The following is a 6,306-nucleotide window of genomic DNA, read 5'->3' as shown; positions in this document are numbered from 1 at the left end:
TGTCCATGCGTGGGCGCGTGCGTGTGTGTGTGTGAGTCAGTGTGCGCGTGCGTGAGTGTATGTGTGTGTGAGTGTGTTTGTACATATGTCTAGGTACACAGGTAACTAGGAGGTGATCAGAGTGTATTATCTTAGTCAGTATGGCCTGCTATCACAGAACACCACAGCCTGGGTGGCTTCTAAGCAACAGAAATGTATATCTCACAGTTCTGGAGGCTAGAAGTTTGTGATCAGGGTGCCAGTGTGGTTGGATTCTGGTGAAAGCCCTCTTCTGACTTGCAGACTGCTGTTTTCTTGTGTTCTCAAACAGCAGAAGGAAAGCGAGAGAGCTGTCCCGTGTCTCTTGGTAAGGGTACTAATCCTGTTCAAGAGGGCTCCACCCTCATGACCTGATTAACCTCCCAAAGACCCTACCTCCTAATGCCACCATATTAAGGGTTAGGATTTCAGCATATGAATTCTGAGGGGACACAGACATTTAGTCTATAACAGGATACATTTCTGCCCCTGCCCTTCTTTCACAGTGGCTTCCTCCGGGAGAATCCTATTTGTCTTCAGCCACATTTGTTGGTCATTCTGTATTCACTCTTGCACTTACTTAGTGCCAGGCCTTGTGGTAGAAATTGGACGCACAAGGTGGACTAAATCCAGTTTGCACACAAAACAAGCATAGTGTCGAGGCGGCAAATGGGCATTGTGCCTGCAAGCAGGCCCACTGAGAGCCTGAGCAGTGCCCCGAAGAGTCTAGTCTAGAGACACTCTCTTCTCAGTGAAGTGTCTAAGTGTCAGCTCTGCAGACTTCAGAGCTGGAGGGAATTTTGGACATCTGCTCAGTGCCTGGTTTTCAAATAGCTCCTTGTGGCCTCCTGGGGCTTTTACAAATATTTCTTAGGGGTTGTTGTGTGTGAGAGGGAAGACCAAATCACAAGATGTCTGGGGGTCCTCCCTCACACTTCAAGCAGAGCTGCTTCGCTTCTATCTGTTTTATTGTTCATCATCTATATCCGAATTAAGTTGAGAAAGGGTACTGCTACTGGTAAATGTTTAACCACGTTCCACACCCATGCAGGAATGTAGTGAATGGTAGCCAAAAGGTATTGTGGTTTGCTTGATGTGATGAAAGAAATGTTTTTGTTTGTGTGCTCATAAAGACTATGAAATCTCTTCATTCAGTGATTTGCTGAAATACCAAATAGGCAAAGATCCCGTATGTTTCTAAAAATCATCCTAAGCTTTTCCCTCAGACAGTTAGCTTTCTCAGAAGGCTTCAGACTCCCTGAGGGCAAGAACTTTGCTCTAGTCATTTTTATTTCTCAAGTGAGTAATGCAGTGCCTGACACATATGGGCATTTCAAATGTCTAATGGCTCTATGAAGAAGGAATTAAAATAATGTATTAATTGGACCTGGAACAGATCTTCTGACTGATTATGGAAAACAAAATAAAATTCTGAAACCTCATTCAATTCTCAGTAACCTGATATGCTGGATATACACATATTCATTATTCTGCATTAGCAGTCACTATAGCAATCAAATTAGATATTGATTGGTGTCAGAGAAGAGCTGAACATTTGGCTCTGAAGCGGTGTCATTTCTTCCATCTGTGAACACCCAGTCTCCTGTCTCTTCTTAGTGAATCCTGGAATCTAAATCATGAATAATGGCAGAATTCTGCCAAATGTATTTCTCAGAGGAGGGCTATGTAACTTCTTTCCTTGTGATGCACTGACTCACTGAACAGCTACCCTTGTGGATTCCAGTTAGCAGTAGTTCTTACTCTTTCTGGTCAGACTTATAGGCAAATCTAAAATCTTCAGGATTCCTGTAGTCAGTTCTGAGTGTGGGCTGGAAGCGCTCAGACACCCCTGGAGGCACTCCGTAACCAACTGATCCATGAATGTCTGGCTTGGGTTTGGCCAGCCTGAAACCTGCACATCGTGGTTCTCCTCAGAGAAGGTGCCTTTTGGGTGTGAGATAAAAAAACAACATAACTAGATAGTGTATGGAGAGGGTGCTTTTTCGAGTTTTACCAAAGTTGTTAACCTATAAACCTGCTTCTGATACACACACACACACACACACACACACAGAGCCACTGACATATTCATGGAAAGAGTCTTTAGTCAAGAATGGAAGCCAAGATTTCATGTATAGATCAAGAAAGGGAGGGGTGGTGTTCTTAGAAGGGAGTTGACAGGCAATAGCTGTAAGTTATGCCAAGAAAGCTGAGAAAGGCCCTGAAAAGCTATGGGAGTAGTTAAGGATTCTGCTTTTGATTAGCAATACATAAGTCTTAAATTTTATACTTTTTTGGGCTGCCCCCCTTATCTAGAATAAGTGGAATATCTTACAAATTGTTCCTCAGACTCTTATTTGTACATTCTGAGACCATGACTTTATAGGAGGGTATAATTTGCCCCATTCTGAGCAACTGAATTCTATAACTAAGGACACTGAGACAAACTTTTTGTCAGATGTAGATTGGGCAGATTGTGTCTTCTCCCATGAATGTGAAATGGCATAGGAAGCAGAGACCCTCTTTTAGCTAGGGGATTTATCAATGGTACCTGTTTTCCTCAAAACAAATCCCCAATCTCGAAGATGGCTCCATTTTGGGGGTAGGGGTTGGGTAAAATGGGTGAAGGAGGGAGGAAGATACAGGCCTCCAGTTATGGAATGAGTAAGTCATGGGAATAAAAAGAAGAACATCAGGAATAGTAAGTGATATTCTAATAGTGATGTAATGGGACAGATCGTAGCTATAGTTGTGGTGAACATAGCATACTATATAAACTTGTCAAATCACTAAGTTGTACACCTGAAACTAATGTAACATTGTATGTCAACTTTACCAAAAAAAAAAAAGATGGCTCCATTTTTTCAGGGAAGTTCATTCTTCCTCTGAACTTGCTTTTCAAAAGCTGGAGTACTCTGGCAGCACATATACTAGTAACGTTGGAATGATAAAGAGAATATTAGCATGGCCTCTGTGCAAGGATGATATGCAAATTAATGAAGTGTTCCATGTTTGAGACACCTGGGTGGCTCAGTTGGTTAAGCGTCCAACTCTTGATTTCGGCTCAGGTCATGATCTCAGGGTTGTGGGATCGAGCCCCTAGCCAGGCTCCAAGCTCGGTGAGGATTCTGCTTGAGATTCTCTGTCTCCCTCTCCTTCTTCCCCTCCCCCTGCTGATGCTCTCACTTTCTCTCTCTAAAATAAATAAATAAATCTTTAAGAAAAAGCTGGAACCATATTTTATTCTTTTACCCACATTCAGTACATACAGAGCACCTACTATGTGCCAAGTTCTGCACATTTATTAGTTAATTAGCCACCGTCCTTATCTTCAGGAGTGTACTGGGAAAATGGACAGCTGTTTCTAGTATGTATTGCTGCCTAAAAAGCCAACAAAACCTAACACTGGAAACAAAACCAATAATTAATTTTGCTCACAAATCTCTAATTTTGGCAGAGTTCAGAGCACCAGCTTATCTCTGTTCCATGTCTTCTGGGGAAGCTCAAAGGATGAGGGCTGGGATCACCTGAAGGCTTGCTCACTAACCTCCCTGGAGGTTGATGCTGACACCTTAGCTGGGGCTGTGGTCACAACACCTAAGTGTGGCCTATCTGTATAGTCTTTCCAGTTCTTCCCTACATGATGATGTTAACTTTAGCTTTTAAATTCTGTACCTCTAAGTGCAGAATGTTTTTGCCTTCAACTTGCTTTGAGTTTTGAGATGTTGGTTAAGTTATGGGAAGCCCACTTATTTACCAATACTGGGGTCTGCACACGAGTTTCATAATTTTGATGTGTATTTAAGGTACTGTTGGTATGTGTAGAGCATGTAACAGATGCAGTTGATGCCCTGCTCCTATCCCCTTTACCTACCCATGCTCACTGGTGGCAGTGCTAGATACTTTCCAGAGCATGGACAGCTTCCCACCCCTGCACCTGCTTCTCTTTTTCTCTGCCTAGGGACTTTCTTGGCACTCACCTGAGGAGCTTGCAGAGCCTCAGATGGGTTCAGCCCAGAAGTGCAGGGACATCAGCACCCCTGGGGCAGGGGGCCATTCCCAACCAACAAGAGATGGAAATCAATGAGTAAATGCTGCAGCCTTCCCAGTAGAATGATTCAGAGCAGGGCTGACTGTGTTTTGCATGACTTGACTTGGCCGACCTTGAGGGCGAGTGCCTCCTTAAATTTTGCACCCTCTTCTCGCCCTCTCTTGTCCCGACTATGATTCTGAGGCAAGTTCCTCACAGTTTCTGAGAGGGTTCCCAGCAGGACTGAGCCCCAGTAGTAGCTCGTAGTTAATGGCTTACTTATGCACATACCCTTTACTGATGTATCTCCTCCTGTTCTTGTCTCACTTTCTTGTCCCTACTTTCTCACGGGGGAAGGCTGGGCTTGCCTTTCGAATACAGTACCAGTACCCATTTCCTTCTCAGCTTCTACTCCTGCGGGTACGTAAACTTAAGGCAGGCATTGCTTAGGTATGATGTTTTCTCCCCCACCCAGCCGTAATTTATTTAAGCACATGATCAGCTTATGATATGATTCCAATAATGGTAAAGGTTTATCTTCTTTGAGACAGAGCTAGAACTCAGATGCTTCTGGTGCTCAAGGTTAGGCAATCACTTTCTTCCAAAGGCCTCTTTGTACGAGTCCAAACACATATGCGTGGGCACTTTTTGTTTTTTGGGTGATTGAGGAAGGAGGTGCCAGATGTTACTCCTGTGTGCTTTTTGTTGTTGTTGTTGTTGTTGTTTGGTGTGTGTGTGTGTTGGTGGAGAGGCACTGGGGAGGTGTGAGGGGAGATAAAGACCATACAAAGCTAGGAAGGCAAAAATTGTCTGGATAGTTGCCTCAAACTCTTCCCTTACTTTCCCTCATGGCTGAAGGCCTGGTTGTGAGCCTCTGTGGGAATAGTGACAGAGCAAGTAACAGAGTCTGTATTTCGTGAGAGACTCGGAGGCTTGGGGTACACACACTCCTGCTTTGGGACCAAAGTGGCCAAAGGCCTCACATAGTGAGCCTCACATGCCCCGCCCCCGCCTGTCCCCCCTCTGCTCCTGCCCTGGCTTGGCTCGCAGAGTTCTGCTTCTGCCCCAGAGACCCATCTGCAGAGATGTGCAGAACTTGGTGGAGAATCAGGAAAGACCCAAGGGAGGGCATAGCAGCTGAACTAACAGAGTCTCTATCTTCCATACGGGGCTCATGGGCTGCAGACTGTCCCTGAGCAGACCAAGCAAAAGATCCTAGGTAGGGAAACTTTGCGGAGGGGGATACATTCCTGAATGGGCAGGTAGAGGCACAGAGCTGACCAAGTTTGGGGGACTTTGCTCGTGTGACAAACTTTGTACTCACTGGCTGGCGAAACCTGGGCTCTTCAGCTATGTGATTTTTGCTATGAGCTTGCTGGCATCCACATGATTTCATCAACCTGTGGGACAAAAAGCTTGGGAGTCAATTACCCCGCACTCTAGCTCTGTCACTAACAATAACGTGGGGCAAGTCACCTGATTTCTCTGTGCCTCAGTCTCCTTCATCGTATAAGGACCTCACTGGCAAGATGAAAGCTGGAGGTCCTTTTTATAAAGTATTTTTTATTTTTATTATTTTTTTAAAGATTTTATCTATTCATTCATTTGCGAGAGAGAGAGAGTGAGCAGGAGAGAGAGGAAGAGAGAATCTGAATCAGACTCTTGCGCTGAGTGTAGAGCCCGAGGTGGGACTCCATCCCACCACCCTGAGATCATGACCTGAGTCAGAAGCCTAACTGACCAAGCCACCCAGGCACCCGGAGGTTCTTTTTAATATTAAGATAACCAGACTTCTTTCTCCCGAAAGTGTTGTTGGACACATGGAGACCTAGAGAATGTCCCATCATGTGGCTCCTGCCTTGGAGTTTGGAAGTGGCCCGTGGGTCTAGGATCCTCTTTCTCCTACAGAGCTCATGGACAAAATGCTAGGTTATGGGCAGACCCTGTGGCACTGAAGAAGACCATCAATCGCAGCTTTTGCTTTGCCACTTTGAGGCTTTATCTGCAGTGTTTGAGAGATAACTCCTAAATTGATGTCTTACTGTCCTTGAGCCACCATGCCTTTGTTGAGTTCATCATAGATCATAAATGTGAGGGTGAAACGGTTTGCCAAACTGGCAACTAACCGCACCCACTTGTGGTTGGTTTGGAACGAACCTTAAAGTGCTTCTTGCAGCTGTCTGCTTGTTCTCTGCCTGGCCTCTGATTTCTCTCCCATGCTTTCTAACTCACACCTTTGTATTATTTTTACTCCCCAC

The 6,306-nt window shown here is 44.9% G+C and overlaps 1 non-coding gene across 1 annotated transcript; it reads left to right on the top strand.

Annotated features, from left to right (window-relative positions):
* Positions 1 to 2,928: 2,928 nt before the first annotated feature.
* Positions 2,929 to 3,034, top strand: LOC114213608 (U6 spliceosomal RNA). The gene has a single exon (XR_003610240.1). It is a non-coding gene; the product is annotated as a U6 spliceosomal RNA (small nuclear RNA).
* The last annotated feature ends 3,272 nt before the right edge of the window (positions 3,035 to 6,306 follow it).

Source organism: Eumetopias jubatus, unplaced genomic scaffold, assembly GCF_037043125.1.
Source record: "Eumetopias jubatus isolate StellerSeaLion01/CBP00866 unplaced genomic scaffold, mEumJub1_p1.0 scaffold_15, whole genome shotgun sequence".
Taxonomy (NCBI): domain Eukaryota; kingdom Metazoa; phylum Chordata; class Mammalia; order Carnivora; family Otariidae; genus Eumetopias; species Eumetopias jubatus.
This window is presented reverse-complemented; position numbering and strand designations above follow the sequence as displayed.